Genomic DNA, 13,415 nt, shown 5'->3' on the forward strand with positions numbered 1-13,415 from the left:
GGAGTGGTAGATACGGTGGCAGGTAGGGATAGGATACAGAGGGACCTAGACAAATTGGAGGATTGGGCCAAAAGAAATCTGATGAGGTTCAACAAGGATAAGTGCAGGGTCCTGCACTTAGGACGGAAGAATCCAATGCACCGCTACAGACTAGGGACCGAATGGCTAGGCAGCAGTTCTGCGGAAAAGGACCTAGGGGTGACAGTGGACGAGAAGCTGGGTATGAGTCAACAGTGTGCCCTTGTTGCCAAGAAGGCCAATGGCATTTTGGGATGTATAAGTAGGGGCCTTGCCAGCAGATCGAGGGATGTGATCATTCCCTTCTATTCGACATTGGTGAGGCCTCATCTGGAGTACTGTGTCCAGTTTTGGGCCCCACACTACAAGAAGGATGTGGAAAAATTGGAGAGAGTCCAGCGAAGGGCAACAAAAATGATTAGGGGTCTGGAACACATGACTTATGAGGAGAGGCTGAGGGAACTGGGATTGTTTAGTCTGCAGAAGAGAAGAATGAGGGGGGATTTGATAGCTGCTTTCAACTACCTGAGAGGTGTTTCCAAAGAGGATGGTTCTAGACTATTCTCAGTGGTAGAAGATGACAGGACAAGGAGTAATGGTCTCGAGTTGCAGTGGGGGAGGTTTAGGTTGGATATTAGGAAAAACTTTTTCACTAGGAGGGTGGTGAAACACTGGAATGTGTTACCTAGGGAGGTGGTAGAATCTCCTTCCTTAGAAGTTTTTAAGGTCAGGCTTGACAAAGCCCTGGCTGGGATGATTTAGTTGGGGATTGGTCCTGCTTTGAGCAGGGGGTTGGACTAGATGACCTCCTGAGGTCCCTTCCAACCCTGATATTCTATGATTCTATGATTATACAGGGTAAACTCATAAATTGTCCACCCTTTATAACACTGATAGAGAGATATGCATAGTCGTTTGCTCCCACAGGTATTAGTCACTAACTCTGGGTTCAGTAATAAGCAAAAAAGTGATTTTATTAAGTATAAAAAGTAGGATTTAAGTGGTTCCAAGTAATAACAGACAGAACAAAGTAGGTTACCAAGCAAAATAAAACAAAAAAACCCCGCAATTCTAAGCCTAATACAGTATGAAACTGAATGCAGGTAAATCTCACCCTCAGGGATGTTCCAATAAGCGTCTTTCACAGACTAGACTCCTTCTAGTCGGGGTCCAGCAATCACTCACACCCCCATAGTTATTGTCCTTTGTTCCAGTTTCTTTCAGGCATTTCTTGGGGTTGGAGAGGCCATCTCTTAAGACAGCTGAAGACAAAATGGCGGGGTTTCCAGGGCCTTTTATAGTCTTTCTCTTGTGGGCGGAAACCCATTTGTTCTTCTGTGCAAAGTCACAGCAACAAGATGGAGTTTGTAGCCACCTGGGCAAGTCACATGTCTATGAATGATTCAGCTTTTTGCAGGCTGACACCATTGTTTATATGTTAGTTTGAACATTCCCAGGAAAGCTCAGATGTGGATTGGCATCTCCCAAACTCCATTGTCGTTAAATGTTTCTTGATTAGGCACTTACTGAGGATAGTCCTTTCTCAAGCAGATGACCAAATGCTTCACTGATGCTACTTAGAATCAAACACATTTATCTACAAGTACATAGCCAGTATTCATAACTTCAAATACAAAAATGATACACAAATACAGCATAATCATAACCAGCAGACTACAACCTTTCTATAGACACCCCACTTGACCTTCTCTGTACAAGACCTCGTGCAACCATAGGACCCTGGTTGCAACAATGATCTATACGGTCACAGTTCATGTCAGTAACATCACAGATATGTTGGTAAGCACATCCAGACATGATTCAAGATCAGATGGCTTTGTCATATTGTTGATAACATGGGTCGTAGGAGTTTTAACATGCTCTTCATCCCTCTTCAGTGCAGAGGCAAGGACTTATTTGTGGACTTAGTCTTCATTACTTCTTGTTAGGCCATTTCTTTCTCTCATAGCTTTTGCATATTCATAATATGAAACTATGCAGTTCAAACTATGGGCATGCAATCCACTGCTATTGGAGCACAAACTTCAGTGTGAGACTGAGCCGGTCAGCAAATTTGAACTGAAATTATTTAAAGCTATTATACTCACAATTTGAAAATTAAGAATTTGAGAACATTTCATGTTAGTATATTGCAAAATGTCAACATCTGTCATATACTAAACGGCTTAATGATTTCTAAACAAATGCCCATGCAAAACCAATCAATTTTCAATACATTGTTGATTGGTAGCTTTGACCAACAAGTACACATTAATGTGCTGAAATTAACTTCTACAGTAAAAAATGTAGTTATGTTGCAGTGTTTCTGGAACTGTGGGGAAAAAAACCCAAAAGACTCATTTTGTTACTATCATTCAACCTTGCCTACAGGTTTATGACACCACTTGACAGCTCCATATCATATCTCATCCAAATGTACTGTGACAGGGTCGGGCCAGATGGCTACAGGAGAGTGATAGAAGACAGATATATTAGCCCCAGGTTAAGCAGGTCCCTTTTCCCTGGGTAAGGTAAGTGGGGCAGTTCCAGCACAATCAGGAACTTGCTGAAACCAATTAAGGCAGACAGGCTAATTAGGACACCTGGAGCCAATTAAGAAGCTGCTAGAATCTGACCTGGTGTCAGGGGTGGGATTTGGTGTGCACAGTACGGCAGAAGAAGGAGGGTGTTATTATAAAAAAAAAAGGAGAGGGTTTTTTGGTTTTTTCCCCCCACCACAATGTAGGAGGTAGTGCAGGCATTGATACAAGCCACAGCTGCCCAGCAGGAGGCTACCCGTGTCCAGGCAGCCACCCAACAGGAGGCAGTGCGGCTGCAGCAAGGGACTAATCGCCTGCTGATGGACCAGGCTGCTCAAGATCGCACTATGTTGCAGGAACTGGTAAACCAGGTAAAGGCCCTTACAGAGCTGAACCATGGCCATGATGTGACGCAGATCATACGGGCCAGCAATTGGCTGCAGAAAATGACGAGGGAGGAAGATGTAGAGGCATACCTCCTGGCCTTTGAGAGGACAGCCCTGCGGGAGGCTTGGCCCCAAGAACAGTGGTCTGGCATCCTCGCTCCATTCCTGTGTGGGGAGACCCAGAAGGCCTACTATGATTTGCTTGAAGAGGCTGCGGCAGACTACCCCTAGCTGAAAGCAGAGATCCTGGCCAGATCTGGGGTAACGACTGCAGTGTGGGCCCAACAATATCATGAGTGGAGGTACCAGGAGAACAAAACCCTGCGGTCCCAGTTATATGACCTCATCCATCTTGCACGAAAGTGGTTATGAACTGAGTCCCAGAGTCCGGAGGAGATACTAGACATTCTGGTCATCGACCGGTACATGAGAGGACTACCGCCAGACCTTTGCACCTGAGAAAGCCAGAACGAACCCTCCACCTACGATGAGATTGTCGCACTGGTAGAGAGGCAAAGGATGGCAAGGGAGCTGACCCAACCAGTTAAGGAAGAGGCACCCTGGGTTAAACTAGTAGCACCAAGCCCCAGAGCTCGGGCGACTGGGCTGCCAGGAGGGCCCAGGTAGAAAAAGAGAGGGGCTGAAGGCCCACCGGAGGCCATAAAGAGTCAGAGCACTGAGGGGGAAGAAGATAGTGTCATTAGACTCCCCAAACCAAGAGACCGGGGAATGCCTAGGGCTCCATACAGATGTTACGCCTGCGGGGAGTGGGGACACATAGCTGCACAGTGTCCCAGTGCCAAGGCGCCTGTGCAGTGTAACCTGGGGAACTGGGCAGACCTATGCTTCCTAATCCACCTGGTGGGGGTCACACTAACCCCGCATATGAACACCAGACCAGTAAAACTAAATGGGGCAGAGACCACAGCACTGGTTGATTCGGGGAGTGTGATCACGCTTATTTCAGGAAAGCTTGTGAAATGTAGTCAGCTGCAACAAGTTCCAACAAGGGGATCGGGTGATGATGTTGGTACCTACGGCAGAAAGCAAGCTTTTGGCCCAATGGCAGGGACCCTATGAGGTGGTTGAACCCGTGGGGGAAGTAACCTACAAGGTGCGGCAACCTGGATGCTGGAAACAAGAACAGATTTATCACATTAACCTCTTAAAGCCTTGTCACCAGCGAGAGGCATGTGTAGTGGCCCAAGAGACCCCGATCCAGGGAAATAATCTGCAGGAGCAGATCAGGATATCCACTGATCTGACAGCGAAACAGAAGAAGGAGGTAACTGAGATGATCAACCTATACCAGGACCAGCCGGACCACTGAAGCATATCACCCCATTATCACAGACCCTGGGGCAAAGGTAACATTAAGGACCTACCGGGTCCTAGCGGCAAAAAGGGAGGAGATCAAGATAGAGGTAAAAAGGATGTTGGAGCTGGGAGTCATTGAAGAGTCCCACAGTCAGTGGTTGAGCCTGATTGTGTTGGTGCCCAAACCCAATGGCACCACTAGGTTTTGTAATGACTTTTGCCGGCTGAACGAGCTATCCAAATTTGATGCCTATCCCATACCCCATATTGATGAGTTAGTTGACTACCTGGGCAACGTCCAATTTTTGACCACCCTTGATTTAACAAAGGGATACTGGCAGATTCCCCTTACCAAAGAAGAGAAAGAAAAGACAGCATTCTTGACACCAGAGGGTCTGTTTCAATATACTGTTCTTCCTTTTGGACTGCATGGGGCACCTGCCACCTTCCAGCATCTTATGGACAAGCTCCTGCGGCCCCATACCAGTTATGCAGCTGCATACCTGGATGATGTGATTATTCACACCACCGACTGGGAGACCTACTTGGAAAAGGTGGAAGCGGTACTGGACATGCTGAGATGGGCAGGCCGCACAGCCAACCCAGCCAAGTGTGCTATAGGGCTAGCCGAGGCTAAATACCTTGGCTACATTGTAGGAAGGGGCATGGTCAAGCCCCAACTAAACAAACTGGAGGCTATCGAAAATTGGCCCCGGCTGAATCAGAAAAAACAAATCCAGGCATTCCTGGATGTGGTGGGGTACTACCGGCAATTTATTCCCCATTTCACCACCAGAGTGAGTCCCCTGATGGACTTGATAAAAGCCCAGGGTCCAGACATGGTGAAGTGGACAGATGCCGCAGAGAAAGCAGCCCTCTGCAGTAACCCCATGCTTACAGCCCCGCACTTCAACAAAAAATTCATTTTACTGACAGATGCATCTGAAGTCAGATTGGGAGCTGTCCTATCGCAGATGGTCGGAGACAAAGAACACCCGATCCTCCACCTCAGCAGGAAACTCCTCCCGAGAGAGCAGAACTATGCAGTGGTTGAGAGAGAGTGCCTTGCTGTGAAATGGGCCATGGAAACACTAGTTATTACCTGCTGGGACGATGGTTTACCCTTGTGACTGACCATGCACCCCTCCAGTGGATGCAACGAAATAAAGAGAAGAACGCAAGGGTGACCAGATGGTTCCTGTCCCTACAACCTTTCCAATTCATCATACAACACCCGGCTGGAAGCCACCATGGCAATGCAGATGGCTTGTCACGGGTACACTGCCTGACATACCAAGTTGCCCAACCCCATGGTGTTGAGTGGGGGGGAGGGTATGTGACAGGGTTGGGCCAGATGGCCAGTGGAGAGTGATAGAAGACAGATATATTAGCCCCAGGTTAAGCAGGTCCCTTTTCCCTGGGTAAGGTAACGGGGGCAGTTCCAGAACAATCAGGAACTTACTGAAACCAATTAAGGCAGACAGGCTAATTAGGACACTTGGAGCCAATTAAGAAGCTGCTAGAATCAATTAAGACAGGCAGGCTAATCAGGGCACCTGGTTTAAAAAGGACCTCACTTCAGTCAGTGAGGGGCGCACAAGGAGCTGAGAGTGAGAGGGCGTGCTGCTGGAGGACTGAGGAATACAAACGCTCTCTGGCATCAGGTGGAAGGTCCTGTGGTGAGAATACAGAAGATGTTGGGAGGAGGCCATGGGGAAGTAGCCGAGGGAGTTGTAGCTGTCACACAGGTGTTATACAAAATACTGTAGTCAGCTGTGATCCACAGGGCCCTGGGCTGGAACCCGGAGTAGAGGCCAGGCCCAGGTTCCCCCCATCCTTCCAACTCCCTATTGGATACAGGAAGTGTTGACCTGGACTGTGGGTCCCACTAGGTGGACCAGCAAAGACTGCGGGGATTGTTCTCCTTCCTTTTCCCCATGCTGGCCAGTTATGAGCTTAGCTTAGTGAACAGCAGGTTTGAGCCACTAGCAAAAGTGGCCAAATTGAGGGCCGCCCTGAATCTCTGAGGCGAGCAAATCCGCCAATAAGCACAGGACCCACCAAGGCAGAGGCAGAACTTTGTCACAGTACATAAAATAAACTTTCAAATGATATGATGTGTGTGCACTGTGACGGGGCAAGGCCAGATGGCTTTAGTGAATTAGTGACAAACAGGTATGTTAGCCCCTGGCTAAACAAATCCCTGGTACCATGCTAACCAAATGGCAGTTGCTTCAGGTTAATCAAGACACCTGGGACCAATTAAGATCCTTCTAGAAAGCAGTGGAGCTAGCTAGGTAGATTGGGACACCTGAAGCCAATCAAGGGCTGGCTGGAACTAGTTAAAAGTTAGTCAGTGAGGTGCGCGTGTCAGGAGCTGTAGGAGGAAGCCACACTGTTGGAGGAACTAAGCAGTACAAATCCATATCAGGTGCAAGGAAAGAGGCCCTGAGGTATCGGTGAAGGAGATATTGAGTGGGGGCTGCTGTGAGGAAGTGGCCCAGGGAATTGTACATGTCCTATTTCCAAAAAGTCAGCTACCATAGCTGCTACTATTAGGGTCCCTGGGCTGGAGCCTGGAGTAGAGGGCGGGCCCAGGCTCCCCTCTCCCTTCCCCAATTAATCACTGAGACTGGGAGACAACAGAGACTGTGCGAGGGAAGGTTGCTTCTCCTCAGCTCCCTTGCTGGCTTATGATGAAAATGACTCAGTCAGCTGTGACCCTTGCCTCTAGAGAGAGAAGGGCTATGTGGAGGGTCACAGTAAGCTTCTGAGGTTAGTGAAATCCGCCAGGAAATGCAGGACCCACGGAGACAAGGACAGAGCTCTGCCACAGCACATATGGGTGGGTACATTAAACTCCAAATGCATGGCCTTTTTTGGAGAACTGCCACATACCTACAAGAACTTCAGATCCACAGTACAGACATCTACTGTTTGAGTTAAAGAGTTAAAGTGGTGGCAACAGATGATTATCCTCAGTGTGGATCAGACACTACAGTGGAACATGGCACACTCTATGCTACATAACCAAGAAAACCTACCATCTTCTGCATTATGTTGTGCTCTCTTGTCCATACATTGTCACTGACCCACAGGATTAGATCTAGCTCTATTGATCCAGGGATGAGGAATCAGGGATCCCTATTTTCTGGGCTATGTTATGCAGGAGGACCATGTATATAATCACAATGGCCCCTCTTGGCTCCCAAATCTAAGGGGGTGCTATTTATTATTTGTATTATCACACTGCCTATGAGCCATCATCATGGACCAGGACCCCACTCAGATTAATATATTATGATGCCAGAAGGAAGTATTGTGGTTATCTAGTCTGATCTCATGTATAACACAGGCCTGTATTAATAATTCCTGTTTGAACTAGTGCAGATCTTTTAGAAAAACATCTGAACATTTCCAGGGATGGAGATTCCACCACAAACCTTGGTAAATTGTTCCAATAGTTAATTACACTCGTTAAAACTTTGCACCTTATTTGTAATCTGAATTTGTCTAGCTTCAATGTCCAGACATTGGATCATGTTCTACCTTTTTCTGTTAGACTGAAGAGCCCTCTATGAAATTTCTGTTCTCCATGTAGGTACTTCTAGACTGTGATCAAGGCAACCCCTAACCTCCTCTTTGATAAGCCAAATAAATGGAGCTCCTTGAGTCTTTCACTATAAGGCATGTTTTCTAATCCTTCAATCATTCTTGTGGCTATTTTCTGAACTCTCACCAATTTTTCAACATTCTTCAAGTGTGGACATCAGAACTGGACACAGGATTCCAGTAGTGGTTGCAACAGTGCCAAATACAGAGGTAAAATAACTTTTCGACTCCTACTCAGGATTCTCCTGTTTATACATTCAAGTATCGCATTAGTCCTTTTTGCCACAACATCACACTGGGAGCTCATGTTCTGCTAATTATCCACTCTGACCCCCAAGTATTTTTCAGAGTCACTGCTTCCCAGGATAGAGTCCCCCATCATGTATGTATGGTCTACAGTCTTTGTTGCTAAATGTATGACTTTACATTTGGCTGAATTGAAATACATATTGTCTGCTTGTCTCAGTTTACCAATCAGTCCAGATTGCTCTGCATCAGGGACCCAGCCTCTTCATTATTTGCCATTCCCCTCAATCTTTGTGTCATCAGCTGATATTTTTTCCTTCCAGATCATTGATAAAAATGTTAACTAGCATAAGGTCAGAAACTGATTCCTGTGGGACCCCACTTAGAAATACAAGTGCTCAGTGATGATTCTCTGATTACAATTGCATTTTGAGACCTATCAGTTAGCAATGTTTTTTTAATCCATTTAATGTGTGCCAAGTTGATTCTGTATCATTCTAGTTTCTCAATCAAAATGTCATGCCATATCAGTTTTCAATCCACCACAATATTATTATGAGGGTCAGAGCCATAGTTTTTCTGTAGCACTCAGCAAAAAAAGTTATATAAATCTGAAAATGTTCGAAGTGCTCATTTTTTGGAGAGGGCCTATATTTTGGGAACCCCTTGACCAAATAACCCTAAATTTATAGCACAATGTATATCCCAGTCCCTCTTGTAGCATAACACATTTTATGACAAACCCCCTAGGGAAGTGGATTTTTCAGCACTTGGAAAGTCAGTTCTTAAACAGAAAGTTCTTCTCAACCTGAACTATGGAAATGGCAGCCTTCCATAATACTGCCTGCACCCAAGGCAAAAAATTCCAAAGGGAGCCCCTTGACATCCCGCACAGATGGCTGTGGGCACCATCTCAGTGGTATGGAGATGCCATCCATTATTTATAATTTTTAATTATTTTTGCTTGGGGGAGACCTGCTCATTTGAGACGTGAACATTTTGGAGAATTCAGTGGCCGCATCACTCATGTGTAAGGCTACGTTTTAGTCACAGGTATTTTTAGTAAAAGTCATGGACAGGTCACGGGCAGTAAACAACAATTCACGGCCCGAGACCTGTCCATGACTTTTACTATAAAACTTGAGCCGTGGGACCACGAGTGCTCTGGGGAGGTGGGTGGCAGCGCACAGCCCAGGACCCCTGCTGGTGCTGGGAGGGGGGACCAGGCGGCAGCGCATGGTGTGGGACCCCTACTGGTCCTGGAGGGGGGGAGGGTTGGCGGGGCTGGCGGGCTCCCTACCCAGATCCAACCGGCATGTCTCTGCAGCTCCTAGGGGGAGGGGTGGCCATGGGGGCTTCACGTACTGCTCCCACCACAATGCCGGCTCTGCAGCTCCCACTGGCTGGGAACCGCAGCCAATAGGAGCTGCGGGGCTGGCACATGCAGGAATGGGCAGCGTGCAGAGCCCCCCAGCCACTCCACCTAGGAGCTGCATGGACATGTCAGTGGGAGCCAGGGAGCGCCCCCCCAGGTAAGAGCCGCCACGCACCCCAACCCCCTGCCCCAGCCCTGAGCCCCCTCCCACACACCCAAACTGCTCAGAAGTCACGGAGGTCATGGAAAGTCATACTCACGTGTTCTCCAGAAAAGCTACCTGATGGATGGGAGGCTGTGAAAGATCTGGTGAGACTGACTTTGTTTATGTCTCTAACAACATGGGATGGGGTGGTAAAAATCACTGGGATATGAAACTATTCAAATACAAAGCATAAGACCCAGGATCAAACTTCCTGAAGAGTCGCGGGTTCCCAGGAGTAATAATGCAGCCTCTGCATTTAGAGGGTAACACAGAGGGCACAAACTACCCTGCTGCTTTGTTTGATATAGAAAAGCACCCAGGGAATGAATAAGAGCCTGAAGGAGCCCGCCCCTTTTCTCTCTGCATCCGATCGCAGTGCAGACTCTGTTACTCCCAGACAGCGAGCCCTCTCCCCTTTTGACCCTAGCTAAGAGCAGAGTAGCTAATTTTGTTCACCTGCCACAGTCCCCGGTAAATTCTGCTTAGGTATTTCTTCCAATTCCAAATGAATTCCAGTTAGTTTCTTCCCTTGGCATGCTCTGACCTGGGGAAAATCAAGCTTCTAGTGCTACACAGGTGAGACCCTGCATTTCAGTTTCGACATTTCACTCTGCGTCAGTGGAAACCAGATAGCACCTGAACAGCCTTAGAGCCCTTTGAACTTGCACTCACCTTCTTTTCACATTAATGCATTTATTTCTCATTTTACCAAGCTTAATAAAACCCTTGGAAGTGCATTTTCACTACTGCATCCTCCCTGGTCCATACCTTGTCCTCAGCTCTTTGAGCCTGAATGAGGAAGAAAAAATAAAATCCAAATCTAGGTTCTTTTTAATGTATAAAGGGAATTGCTGGCTCAGATCATACAGTGAAACTGATCAGTTGTGTGAAATACAAGTATGCTGGGAATATTGTGGCAGTGACAGAGCCCTGGACAAGCACCTCCTGATGCTATTCCTGTTCTGCCTGGGTAATTTATTCAGCCTAGGCCCTGCAATACATCACAATCTTTGCCTGAGGGAATCATTTATACCTGACACAGGGCTGCCATAATGATGTTTAATTCATACAGGAGAAGTGTTTTGATGAAGAACCTAAAAAGAAAAGAAAAGGCTTTAAGTTGATGTTGAGATTTCAGCTAGTTTCCTGTAACTTCATTAAAACTCTTCTCTTTCTGCTTCCCAAGAACATATATAGTGCCGCCTATCCACCTAGTTACCTCCGTTAACGCCAATCTCCTCATGGGTTTTGATGGACAGGCCTGGGTTCTTCTGGATCCTGCCATCTGCTCAACAGAATGTAACTTCTTTTTCTTCCCATATGAATGTATTTGGCAGCGCCTCCACCTGCCTGGCTCCTTCCTGGCAGAGTCACCAGGGCAGCTTGGGAGGAAAAGTCTAATCACAGGGAAACCCCCGCTTACTTGCAGACAGTTGCAGACTACCAAGAGATAACAAAAACACATTACAATATATTTACCAGTAATTCTATTAAACAGAAGGTGAATATAACATAACAGGGTAAAACACTATTCTCAAGGTCACCGGTGTCAATGCTGATAATACCTGTGAATTTCCCGGGCATGTGACCTGATATAGCAAATGTACAATTAGTGTCCCATTGGGATGCGTATTACACAGGGGTCCTTGATGACTGTGACCATGAGATCTTCGGTGCAGCAGCAGCTAGCAATGTGGCTGACTGGGTTCAATACAGCCCAAAGGACTCACACGTGGTAGGGTGGTAAGTCCCTCTGCAGATTTAATAGGCAGCAGGTAATACAATCCCCAAACCTTTCCCCCCGGGCTTGTGGACACAGTTCAGGGAGTAGGGGTCTCCCAGACAATTTCTCTGATAAGCTAACTGAAGGATGGTGCACTCACAACTCCACGATGGAGCTGCAGGTTCAGACATGGCTCTGGACTCCTCAGCACTGCAGAGGGGCTGATGATCACTGCTGGCAGGTGTCCTCTCCATGCAGGAGTCAGGCTGCTTCTGGTGCCAGGATTTCCCCTCCCCCCCAAGGGGTGCAGGGCTCACGGTGCAGGTTACAATAACTCTACTAAACTCCAAACTGTAGTCTCCGGCCCTAGTGCTCGACACACTCCCAGCAGGTGGCAGCCCTGGATAAGCACCTGGAGCAGAGGTGGCCATGTGGTGACTGATCTCACCTAGGGACCTTGGGGGCTAACTTAGCCAGGCTGGGGGGAAGTTTTCCCAACAAAACTCTACAAACTGGATGTTGCCTTGGAGCGGGAAAGGCTGACGCTGTGGGATCTTGCTTTCAGGTCCCCAGAGGCTAGTTCTCAGGGGGAACCTTGCACGCAGGCCTGGGACTCACCAGTCCTCCCCACCCCTGACAGGCAGTCCTGCCCTTACCCCAGCTGGCTGCAGACTGCTCCAAAATGACTTCTCCCCTTTGGGGCTCCCTGGGAAGGGCAACTCACTCCCTATTGGTCAGGCTAGCTCTTCTAATTTGGCTTTCCCTTGTCAATCATTTGCTCTAACCAGGCTCCTGCAATCCTTCCCCAAACCAGCAGGGCCCCTGTTCTACACAGTGGCTCTCCTCTCTCCCTCTGGGTTGCTGAGCAGACTCCTAGTCTCTCCTTGGCCCCCTTCCTTCCTTACAAGGGACAATGTGCCTCTTGCTGAACTACCATCACTCTGAGCCCCAGGAATCTCCCTGGGGGTTATGTATTTATGCACACACACCTTTCTGTTTAAAACCATGTTTCTCCGCTGTTCTGGAAATAATCTCACATGTTTAACATTCGTTAATGGATTGAGGGTTTTCATCTCAAGCAGCAAATGATTGTTCAGAAAAAAGGAAGTTTCTGCTACTCCTGCCTAAGGCTAACTGCGTTCTGTGTCTGATGTGGGCAATGCAGGCAGCATTCTGCGTTCTGTGTCTGATGTGGGCCTGCAGGGAATATATCTGAATGATACTTTGCATTGGCACTTAGCGTCAGTTGTGCCAAATTGGAATATTTTTTCAGTAAGAAAATTTTATCAAGGTTGCCTGCCAGATTCATTGTATTTGCAGTCCGGCAAGACCAGAGCTGCCTGTAAGGAGCTTCCAGAGGAATCCATATGCAGTACTTAATACCCTAGAACTCTGCTACATATTCTTAAATCGCCGTGTACTGGCACCTTGCCTGTTACTATTTACATATATACAGACATAGCACATTCTTTTACCACCATCTCCGTATTCTAATTAGACCTTGGACACCTCAGTTCAGCAGCCAGTAGAGCTGTATCACTGCTGACCACTCAGGGTAGACAAAGGCAAGCTGGAGTTTGCATTGATTGAGCTAATCAAGATTTAAAACTGGAGCAAATTTGGATTAACTGTGATATAGCTGCACCAGACACTGGCCCCCCAGTTGCTGAATTGAGAATATCCCCAAGAGCAGACAAGGACTCTGACACAGCTCAATCACTTTGATGTGAACTTAATGAAAACAACAGGTACAAGCAAGAGTGATGAAGGAGTTACTATTTACCACATCACCTCCAGTAAAGAAACACTAAAATCTCTCTTTTTCCATTTGCCAATCCTACATCTTCATTGAGAAATGGAGTATTTTACGCCAGCTTACAGAAGAAAGGCTTTAATAAAATCCATCTTAAACCATTTTGCTTTTACCTCTGTGAATGGCAGAAAGCTCAGCAGCCCAGCAGAGTCACCGTGAAATCAAGCAGCCATTGTGTGT

The 13,415-nt window shown here is 47.2% G+C and overlaps 1 protein-coding gene and 1 long non-coding RNA gene across 11 annotated transcripts in view; one reads left to right on the forward strand and one right to left on the reverse strand.

Annotated features, from left to right (window-relative positions):
- The window catches only part of PKNOX2 (PBX/knotted 1 homeobox 2), a 726,589-nt gene that overhangs the window by 633,383 nt on the left and 79,791 nt on the right, over positions 1-13,415 (forward strand). The window lies entirely within an intron of this gene.
- LOC141975959 (uncharacterized) lies at positions 10,589-13,415 on the reverse strand. Its single transcript, XR_012636032.1, has 3 exons — positions 13,349-13,415; positions 10,919-11,139; positions 10,589-10,793 (listed from the first exon to the last, which is right to left on the reverse strand). It is a non-coding gene; the product is annotated as an uncharacterized LOC141975959 (long non-coding RNA).

Source organism: Natator depressus, chromosome 22 (assembly GCF_965152275.1).
Source record: "Natator depressus isolate rNatDep1 chromosome 22, rNatDep2.hap1, whole genome shotgun sequence".
Lineage (NCBI taxonomy): Eukaryota > Metazoa > Chordata > Testudines > Cheloniidae > Natator > Natator depressus.